We start from the raw sequence: 12,094 nt of genomic DNA, 5'->3' as shown, positions 1-12,094 counted from the left end.
TGTGGAGTGCGTGTGTGAGAGCATATCTTGATACAGAGTTCTACACCCACTATTGGGCACTGATGACGTTAGTGGGGATGTCATAGTATCTAGTCCATACCATGCATAATGGAGTTGATAGTTATATAGTCTTGTGGGTTGACTACCATGAGCATATAACATGCACGTTTCTAAAAGGTGAATTTGGGCATGTTCTTGGATTCATCTAGGTATATATATATATGTATGTATGTATGTATACACAATATATGAATGTATGTATGTATGTATGTATATATATTGTGTATACATACATACATATATGTATGTATGTATGTATGAATGTATGTATGTATGTATGTATGTATATTGTGTATACATACATACATACATGTATGTATATATATTGTGTATACATACATACATACATACATTATATATATATACACACACACAAATATATATATATATGTGTGTGTGTGTGTGTATACATATATACATGTATGTATGTATGTATGATATATATATATATATATATATATGTATGTATGTATGTATGTATGTATACACACACACACATACATATACATACATACATACATACATACATACATATATATATATATATATATATGTATGTATGTATGTATGTATGTATGTATGTATGTATACACACACACACATATGTATGTATTTATGTATACACACACACATACATATATATACATTCACACACACACATATATATATTTGTATATAAATACACACGCACACATATACATATATATGTGTACACACACACACACTTTTTTTTTTTTTTTTAGTAAAACCAGTAATTGTTATATGTGTACACACACACACACACACACACACACACATATACATATATATGTGTATATACATTCACACACACACACATACGTATACATATATATACATTCACACACACAGACACATATATATATTTGTATATAAATACGCACACACACATATACATATATATGTGTATATACATTCACACACACACACATACATATACATATACATATATATACATTCACACACACACATATACATATATATGTGCACACACACACACACACACATATACATATATATGTGCACACACACACACACACACACACATATATATATAAATATATACATATACACATACATACATATATATGTGTATGTATATACACATATATATGTATATATGTATATATATGTGTGTGTTTGCGTGCGTGCGTGCGTGCGTGCGTATGTGTTTGGTGCGCGTATATACACATATACATATATATGTGTGTGTATATATACATATACATATACATATATATGGTGTATATACATACATGGAGAAACTTTGTAAGAAGGATGTAATCAATCATTATAGAATATGGCAGATGGTATATAGGGCAGCAAAGAGAGCAAATAAATTGATGCAAAGTGGATGTGTAGGCATTGCATGGGGTTGCACAAACAAGGCAATAAACTGTTAAATTGATGATCTATGATTGATTGTAGTAATCAGAGAAAATTTTAAAAATGGCAAATATGAGCGAGGCAAAAGCCTTTAATAGATAAAGGTTGCTCATCAAAACAAATTTTCAAAAGCTTGGATGCTGAGAGACAAAAGTAAAGTATACATAGTGTGCAGAAGCTTGATGGTCAGTGGACAAATGATGTAAATGAACTCAAAAGGGAATGCATGGCACATTTCCAATCAGTCTTTGCTCTTCTTGTGGGAAGAGTTGAAAGCGAAAGTCAGGATGCTTATAAATGTGACACCAGTTCTTAATCAACAAGAAACTCCACAGATGGAACCCCCTTTCACGAACATGGAATTACAAAGTGCTCTTGCTAGACTGGGTAAGTGGAAGTTACCAGGATGGGATGGATTGGTTGTGGAATTCTTTCAACATTTTCGAAAGGAATTGGAAGACATTCTATTGGCAATGATAAATGCTGCATGGTTACAAGGAGTGATGCTTGCTTTCTGGCAAGAGGGCCTTGTGAAATTGGCTCCGAAAAAGGATGTATGCTTGAGTTTGGTTGATCACTTTAATGCTAGTGCTATACAAATTGGTGACAAAGATGTTCTCCAATAGAATAGCCAATGTGCTTAACAAAGTGTTGCATCCTGCCCAATATGGGTTCATTCCTAGACAAATAACGAACAAGATGTGTAATGGTTATGCGGGAATCATAGTTACCAGGGGACGGGGACGGGCACGGTGGACAGGAACGGGGACGGCTAAAGGTAGGGAACGGGGACGGGGGGTGGGGACGGCACTCAAAATTGTTAATTTTAGAGGAGTAAAGAATCAAGATTAATCAATCACAATAACAACAAGCTTTCTAACTCCAAAAGTTATGAATCATGATACACATTACATTTAAAATTAAATTACGCTACGAGGTGCAAGAGTCAAGAGTCAAGACTTGCAAAGTCGGAAAAGAAAGACTTTAAAGTTGATAACTTTAAATAGATATACTCAAAAGATGTTGGGGCCTAGGCGATACAAAATATAAGTCACTCGCTCTCATACTCTGCACTCCCAATAAGAGAGGTGCTAGCCTCATGATCATGAGTGCGTGAAGTGTGGATGGGGGTTGTGTCATCCGATGAAGGCTCATGATGAGAACCATATGTCCCACCCTCCTGTGCAATAGTTGTAGCTGCCTCCTCTTGTTCCATCTCCCACTGTGTAAAGGTATCGGCATTGCATCTTGCACTCTTGCCAAGCATGCGCAAGTTTGCGCTAATGAAGACAAGATCATTAGCTCTTTCCACCCCAAGCCGATTTCTTTTCTTTGATGAAATGTGACTGTAGAAGGACCATAATTGCTCTAGGCAAGAAGAGCTAACGGACTGGCTCAAGATCCGGATCGCCAACTGTTGTAGCTCTGGTCCATCTGATCCGAAGTCCTCCCACCATAATGCTGCACCAACCTTGAATCTGTCCTGCTGCGCATCTGCACATCCATATGAGCCTTGAAATGCCCTGTAATTAGAGAGCTTGTCTCTAATTTTGCGCCTGATTTCTGCATCCGGCGTGAGGCGATCCAAGATGAGTCTCCAACCGTTGCTCACCTCTTTATCACCCTCCTGCCCTTTTCCTTGAAATTCTGGGTCCACCATAAAAGCAGCTGCATGTAAAGGAGAGGAATATGAGCTCCATCTCGCCACACAAAGCGAGTGGATCTCCTCATATCTATCTACGTCTGGCTCAAGCTTCTCAAGACTCTCTATCATCCGGTCCATGGCTTCATATACTTTGTCGATGCATGGCTGCATAGCATCAACAATCCTGAGCATGTGGACAATGGGATGCACCATAGCGTCAGTACGCTTGAGGTCCTCCCAAAAATCAGCATCGTCGACCTTTTTCTTGCATGAAATCCCTACCTGTGTACGTGCAAAAGATGAGGAGCAAAACTCACCACTGATGAATAGTTGCCGCACGGCACCCTGACAATCCTTCAAGCGATGCAACATAAGAAAGTTGTATGCAAAGCGAGTGTCCGAGTAATTGAGAAGGACCTTTGTGGACCTCTTCCCAAACTCGGATCGAAGGTATGTGTGATTGTTGATAAGGTCACAATTGCACATGCATCATCAATCACCGATTCAATCCATGACAGTTTCCCAATATCTTTCAAAAGATTATTGAGACAATGTGCCATGCAAAAAGAGACGGTGATTTGAGGATACATACTCTCAAGAATAGCTCCCGCTGCCCTATTTGTCGCCTCACCATCCGTGACGAAACCGATCACACATTCGGGGCCGATAATCTCGACAGCACTACTCCACTCAGCAGCAAGTACATCCGCACTCTTTCCCGTCCCTAAAGCATCATGTGAGGAGACAAAGTACATCTCCCCCCGTGAGTATGCCACAAGGTCATGGATAGACCTTTTCCGCGTGTCACTCCATCCGTCTGCAATCAAAGAGACTCCATTGCGAGCCCACTGTCTCTTTGTGTTTGCCGCCGCTTGCTCAACAAGGCGTTTCTCCTTGTCAAGCATAGTGGTTTGCAAGGTTTCGGAGGATGGAGGTGTGTAGTGAGGACCGTACTCGCCAATCTTCTTCACCATCGTTTTGAAGTAGTCGGACCTATCCCTCATTTCAAAAAAAAAGAGGGTAAGTAATTAGAATGGCAAAATGGTGACCCGTGAATCGTGACTCGTGAGACATGATGATGAAATCATGTGAGTGAAATATGTACCGTGCCACACGAAAAGCAATGTGGTCATGAAAAAAGAAGCGGGCCACCGCGGCATCAACCTCCTCCTTCTTTTTGGGATCCCAGCTCCCCTCAAGAGTACTTTGCCGACGAGAGAGAGAGGGTGGACTAGGTTGCGGCATTGAGAAGGCGGCTTGTGTGAAGCCTCGAGTAGTGCCACGAGGAGGACGTGATGGAGGGGTAGATGAAGATGCACCACCACCCGATGTTTGGGTTGGAGTGACATAAGTGTTGGGATCCACTCCACGCACCCTTTGGCTTGCACTCAAAGCTTGATGGGCGGCAAGCTTTGCAAGAAGCTCCTTTCTTATCTCCGGTGTGACCCGCTCACAAAATTTCACCTCATGACCGAGCTCATGCAACAAATGGGCCCTCACCCTATTGGCCCCACCCACACGCTTATATGGGCAAAGCTTGCATGTCCATGGACGTGCACCCCCTGCATGAGTAGGAGGCTCGAAGTTGATCTCATCTGTAAGGTTCCCCCCTTCCACAAATAGGGGGAAACACTTAAGATAGTCCGCTAAGTCTTATCTTAGAGAAAATTTTCTACTCATCGACACCTTGACCATACAGAGATTCAAGGATACGATTCATAGGTAAGACCTAGTTCTATCCCGCAGGGGGAGCGTGGTCTTCTAAAATCAAATCACCCATAGGGTAATTGATCACATAAATTGGGTAACTACAAGACTTGATTTCTAGAGGCAACGCTTTTTTCCTCATCCATGCAAGGCACAGCCGCTGGCCTAGTCTTCTAGAATAGAGTTGCCCGAGAACCTATTTATCTAACGTAGGACTTTCACTTAATATGTTGGAAAGCTACCCGACTAATCGGGTCCACCCGTCCGTAGGATGGTGCCATCGGGGCATTCCATCCTCCCACTTTCCACTCTACTCACGCATTAATTTGTTTTCTAATTAATCCTACCACACTGTTTGACATAAACAATCATGTTCCTTAATTAAGACCCTTTTCACAAGGTTTGTTAAAACAGCCTTTTTCTACAATACAATCATACCAAAGACAAGATTTATAAAAACAAAGTTAAACATGAATCAATTTCATACAAGCCAAAGTGGCTCTCTTATTCTTTTCCTTTATACCGCCGATGATCTAGAATTCGGCCTTCCAGCCTCCACATGCTGGGCGAAACCCTACGGGACCATACACCTCATCGTCGGCCGCTGGCGAGGACTCAAGCCGGCCTGTCGCCCTCTCAGGCTCCATCGCTCGATCCTCCCGTCCCTCAGAGGGATGTCTGCGCACTAGGGTGGGCTAATTCACCGCACTAGCCTGGGCCCTCAGAACTAGGCAGCATCATCACAATCACTTGCCTCAATCGGCAAACCTCATTCTCCCAATGGTATGAGGGATACCATGGACCAGCTCCGGGCCTTACTAACGTCTCCGCCGTCCGGCTACACAAGCACAAGAACGGGGCAGCGTCAAGGCAGGGAGAGTTGTACCTGTATCTTAATTTAACCAAGATAACAATCCATTTACTCAGCTAAACCATAGGACTAGAATCCATGTCACTTTCTTAAGAAAACAATCCTTTTCACAAAGATTTTAACATTTCAACTTAAGATTGCGATAAGACATTCTTTATTAAGGCATATATTGTTGTTTAAAAGAATACAAACTTTAAATGGTAAATCAATCAAATAGATCACTGTAACAATCAATAGAGAAGCCGGGGCCATACCTCAACCCCTAAGAATGATATGTAAATAAAAAACAAAATATGTATATACCTTATAGAAATTTATCGTTTATCTCGTTGTCCTTGCTTGTCAACAAGAGCTTTAGAACTTGACATATGATAATAGAGTCTTCTAATACCTTGTCCTTTGATTGAAATCATCCAATAATCTCCAAGCTTTATCTCCTCTTACTCATACTGTGATTCTTCGCTCTTTCTAAGATCTATGGCAAAATAGCCTTCTCCTACAGGGCTACGGCATACTATTCTTTCTCTAAAAGAAAAGCTATGGAGTTTTGGTCTCTTCCTCCGAAAGACTATAGCAATCTAAGCTTCTTTTCTGAGATATTAGATAAGAATGAAGGGATATATGCATCTCAAACCCTAGGATTACCTTGAGGCTACTTGCTGTCTTCTCACAGTTTTCTCTATGTAAAGACCCTGACAGAAACAGCAAACTGTTTTGGCCATAACTCTCTGATAAAAACTCAGAATATGGTCATGTAACCAGTCAAAAGAACGGGAAGGTATTTGGTCTACAAGCCAACGCGGGAAGAATAGGCAAAAACGTCTGTATATAGCCGCAAACGTACCATCTTTAGAAACGCGTTGTTTTTCCACATTTTTAGTATGCATGGACTCTAAATGTGTAAAAGTACTCTAAATATGACCTCTTATCACCTAAAATCGAAATTCTATTTTTGGGGATACTTATCTCTTAATAGAACTATTCTTATGTTCTTATTTCTTTTAGGATTTTTGGAGCTAATATTTTTTTTTCTAACACTTTTCTAATGTTTCTAGCCTTATTGTCTCACTCTTTCTAATTACACTCTCTTTTCTTATTGAAATCTATATTAAAAGAGACACATACATACATGGCTTGGAAGGGACGTTACAATCTCCCCCACTTAAAAGATTCGAGATGTCCTCATCTCGCGAGCTGGGGTAGTATCTAAGTAAATCCTACTGTCTCTTTAAAAGTGGTGTCCCCACTAGGTAAAAATCTTCTTTTATCTAAATATTGTTCTTAAAGATTCGTTTATTTCATGTGCTTGGCTCGTTTTGTTGTGCCTCCAAAAGATCTTTACTATTCTAATTTCATGTATCCATATAGCTCTCATATGGTATGAACCTTCGAATTCCTTATTCTATACCCCCATATAATATGGTACTTAACAAATTTTCATGGAAAAATGTAAGGGAATCAATCCTTTACGCAATCTAACCTATGATAGCAATTTCATACTCTTAGTATCGTCTTGTAGAATACCTCTATTCATCATGTACATTACTTCACATGAATCTTGCACCAATCCTCTTCTATTTACTCATAGAAATACTTGTTAAATTCAGTTATCTTTAACCCTGCTATTCCTATTTCTTGACCTAATTTTTGCTCTAGTTCATGATTCCTTGTAGCCAGGGGTGGACTTGACGTTCCTCTTGAATTAGGGGACCTCTTCTTGATTAACATGGAAGGACTCATGTCCTTCTCGACACTTTCTATATAAAAACTTTATCATAGTCTCTGGCTATAACTATGGCTTCTGAAATAGAGGATGGTTTCACATTCTTGATGAGGTTATTCAAAGGTAGATTAAGCTTCCAAATGAATCGATGGAGAAGAGTTACCTCATCCATCTCTAGAGCAAATCGGAGAAGTTTAACAAAAGTTTGGTGGCATTCTTTTAGGGTCTTTCCTTCTTGGGTTAGCTCTAAAAATTCGTTCATTTTATCCTCTCAAAATCCTAGAGGACAAAACCTTTTACGAAGGTATACTTTCATGGCATCTCATAACTGATTCTAGCTCCAGTGGTTAGATTGACAACAATGCTTCTAACTTTTTAGCTCCAATGGTTAGATTGACAATAATGCTTCCAACTAATTTGGCATTTCTTACGATTTTTAGACGCGAGCAAGGGTGAGCTTGCTTCTTTCATTGTATCCATTAAAAGTTCAAAACTATCGAATACTTATCATAGCACCACATTTGAAGACAGTCGGGATTAATACATCTGAGATCTTCATTTTCTTGAGAATTACACATCTGGTGCCTTGGGATTGACACATCCAAAGATTATTAGGATTGATATATCTGAGATGATTAGTTTTCTGAAAATTACACACCTAGTATCTAGGGATTAACACATCTAAGAGCGTGATCCTCTGGGAATTACACATCCAAGACCCATGTTTGTCTTTCTGAGATGGATTAAAGATCTTGGATGATCGTCCTAGTGTACAGTATCGAATGGATGGCATTCACACGTCAACTATTCAAATCTTAATGGAGTTACAATCTTAATAATTTATAATATACAAGTTAATGAGATATATCCTGAAAATTTCTCTAAACAAGTTTCGGTCTATCCTTCTAGTCATTCAGTCTCTCACTAGTTTCTTAATTTGATCACCCTATGTTTTCCTCACAAAAGGTTTTCTCCCCAATCTCATTTCTCAAATTTATTGTACAAATATCTTGCGTGTGCACCCCCAAGATACAAGTACAATTTCATAGGATGATTGTCTCAACATGTGAGGATATTCAAATCAATTCTATGGCCAGTAGAGATGATTGATTCGTCCTCATATGATAAACAATCACTTATTTTAATCCCTTGAGTGTTAACCTTTGAAAAACAAATCCTAGGAACTAAGATCGGCTCTGATACCACTTGTAAGGTTCCCCCCTTCCACAAATAGGGGGAAACACTTAAGATAGTCCGCTAAGTCTTATCTTAGAGAAAATTTTCTACTCATCGACACCTTGACTATACAGAGATTCAAGGATACGATTCATAGGTAAGACCTAGTTCTATCCCGCAGGGGGAGCGTGGTCTTCTAAAATCAAATCACCCATAGGGTAATTGATCACATAAATTGGGCAACTACAAGACTTGATTTCTAGAGGCAACGCTTTTTTCCTCATCCATGCAAGGCACAGCCGCTGGCCTAGTCTTCTAGAATAGAGTTGCCCGAGAACCTATTTATCTAACGTAGGGCTTTCACTTAATATGTTGGAAAGCTACCCGACTAATCGGGTCCACCCGTCCGTAGGATGGTGCCATCGGGGCATTCCATCCTCCCACTTTCCACCCTACTCACGCATTAATTTGTTTTCTAATTAATCCTACCACACTGTTTGACATAAACAATCATGTTCCTTAATTAAGACCCTTTTCACAAGGTTTGTTAAAACAGCCTTTTTCTACAATACAATCATACCAAAGACAAGATTTATAAAAACAAAGTTAAACATGAATCAATTTCATACAAGCCAAAGTGGCTCTCTTATTCTTTTCCTTTATACCGCCGATGATCTAGAATTCGGCCTTCCAGCCTCCACATGCTGGGCAAAACCCTACGGGACCATACACCTCATCGTCGGCCGCTGGCGAGGACTCAAGCTGGCCTGTCGCCCTCTCAGGCTCCATCGCTCGATCCTCCCGTCCCTCAGAGGGATGTCTGCGCACTAGGGTGGGCTAATTCACCGCACTAGCCTGGGCCCTCAGAACTAGGCAGCATCATCACAATCACTTGCCTCAATCGGCAAACCTCATTCTCCCAATGGTATGAGGGATACCATGGACCAGCTCCGGGCCTTACTAACGTCTCCGCCGTCCGGCTACACAAGCACAAGAACGGGGCAGCGTCAAGGCAAGGAGAGTTGTACCTGTACCTTAATTTAACCAAGATAACAATCCATTTACTCAACTAAACCATAGGACTAGAATCCATGTCACTTTCTTAAGAAAACAATCCTTTTCACAAAGATTTTAACATTTCAACTTAAGATTGCGATAAGACATTCTTTATTAAGGCATATACTGTTGTCATGTATCTATATCTCTGTGTGTGTGTATGTGTGTATATATGATATCTATGTATCCACATACATATATATATATATATATATATGTGTGTGTGTGTGTGTGTGTGTGTGTGTGTGTACATATCTACATTCATGTCATCAGCAATGGAATTGTTATGGAAAACAACCATTGATAGGAATGCTTTAAGGCTATTGAAAATGGAGCATGTATGCGGCCCTAAAATGCATGGTGGGCTGAATATCTTGAATGTGCATTACTGTGTATTGCCTCGGAAAACTACCATTATAATAACTTTCATGGAACAAGGACAACCATGGGCACAGATGCTGGCTGCAATGTGTGCGCATTACAAAGTTGATTCTTTTGGGCATTGGAATCTCTCCTAGTGGGATATCTTGGTAGGTCAGTACAAGGAAGATCTGATCCTTGGCTTGGGTATTTAAGTAGAAGGCTGATCAGAGGGTGCCATGGCAAAAATCCTAGGCTATCCCTACACTTTCAGATTGCTGCAAGACTCGAAGTTTGTGCTCATACATTTGCATTGGGGACATAGGCCAGTGCCTATTGGAAACACACTGGTAGCTGAAAATGTGTATTGGAGCAGAGCATTTGATACGCAATTGGCTGAGTTTGAGCCATGAAAAGCTTATTTTTTTAGCACAAAAAGGAATTTGCACAGTGGGAGATGTGATGTCAAGGGAAGGTAGACCATTATCGTTTCCACAAGCACGACGATGGTAGAAATTGGGAGCCCATTGGTGGAAATTGGGAGCCCATTACTGCCTTGTGTGGAGACTTGTTGTTACTTTGCTAGCAGCACATGGGGATATGTCGTATATATGAGGTGGGCAACGACAGGATGATTGGCTGCTAAAGAACAGCCGACCATGTTATATTACAGAGTTTCCTCTTTGTGGACTAATAGCGGCAAGGGCATATAGATTATTGCTTCCACAACCATGGATAAAGGGACATGTGGATCGGGTGTGGCATATGGACATGTCCTTAGTATGGTGGAAAGGTAATTTGGGAGAGATATGGCAAAGCAAATTGTCTTTAAAACATAAGGTTTTTCTGTAGAGACGGCCTCACGAGAATGCTCCCAGTAGAAGGGAATTTGGCAAAGCGGAAAATTGCGCTCCAAATTGTTTGCGGTGCCATTATCAAATGAAAAGTATTTATTATTTGGTATGGGCATGCACTGACACAAGGGATTTTCTGAATTTTTTATTTTCGGATACGCAAACAAGATTCCCTAGGGTGACAATTGGGAAAAAGTTTTGGATGTCTGGAAGATATCCTTTCAGATTGCAGGAGTTTTCTCTTTTCTTTGCTTGGGCGAGATATTGGGCTATATGGACAATATGGCTGGATCGTAATTACGAGGTGTTTGCACAACCTCAGATCGACAAGTATGTATACTTCCATTGATCATTACGTTAGTCATTGCATGTCAGTTTTGAGCTGCAGCAGATTGATTAGCAAAACTATGAAGTGTTTTTCTCCTAACTTTTAGATGTACTTTATTGAGAGCCTCTCGCTTTGAGAGTTCTTGAATATAAGATTTGACAGTGGTTTCACAAAAAAAACTATATATCTACATATACATCATATATATATGTGTGTTTGTGTGTACACACACACACACACATATATATATTATATACACATGTATATATATGTACACACATGTATATATAGGTATACACACACACACACTTTTTTTTTTTGGTAATATCCAGTGCAGTATATTTATATGCTCATAAATTTACAAGATGGGAAGTCTCCGAAATGGAGAGTATCCCAAATGTCAGAAACATAAAGAGAAAAGCTCTAAGCAAGAAGCATCCATATCACCCTCATGGCAGGCATCATATAAGGATTGCCGCAATGAGGCTCGTAAGGATTCATATGACTGGTGATTTTGCCGATCCAAGTATGCCAAATTATGCTCACTCCAAATTGTCCAAAGACCCCAATATCTCACCCAAGAGAGAAATAGTGAGTATTGGGACAAGGACCGCATAAATCTGCCAAAAAGCCAGAAATGTTTCCCAAATCTGTGACTCGGGAAACGGAGCTGAAGAAAATCTAAAATTCTCCTGAGGAGGATCCTGCAACAAGGGCAGTGCCAAAGCAGATGAAGAACAGTCTCTGAGGGAGCCTGACATCTTAGACATGTGGAATGTGCAATGTGACGTTTAGCAAGTGTGACCCCCACCGACAATGTGCCTGTCAAACATCTCCAAAGAAAAAGTCTTTGTTTCAATGGCATTTTACACTTCCACAACATCCGGAGATTCTTCCGCCACCATGAGAG

General features: G+C 40.1%; 1 protein-coding gene and 1 pseudogene across 2 annotated transcripts in view; one reads left to right on the top strand and one right to left on the bottom strand.

Moving 5' to 3' along the window:
- The window catches only part of LOC147638127 (calcium-transporting ATPase 3, endoplasmic reticulum-type-like), a 156,635-nt gene that overhangs the window by 8,825 nt on the left and 135,716 nt on the right, over window positions 1-12,094 (top strand). The window lies entirely within an intron of this gene.
- Window positions 2,516-4,083, bottom strand: LOC147638129 (uncharacterized; annotated as a pseudogene).

This window comes from Cibotium barometz, chromosome 5 (assembly GCF_041138505.1).
Source record: "Cibotium barometz isolate CiBa-2024 chromosome 5, ASM4113850v1, whole genome shotgun sequence".
Lineage (NCBI taxonomy): Eukaryota > Viridiplantae > Streptophyta > Polypodiopsida > Cyatheales > Cibotiaceae > Cibotium > Cibotium barometz.
Note: the sequence above shows the minus strand (reverse complement) of the source record. Positions and strands in the feature narration are given on the sequence as shown.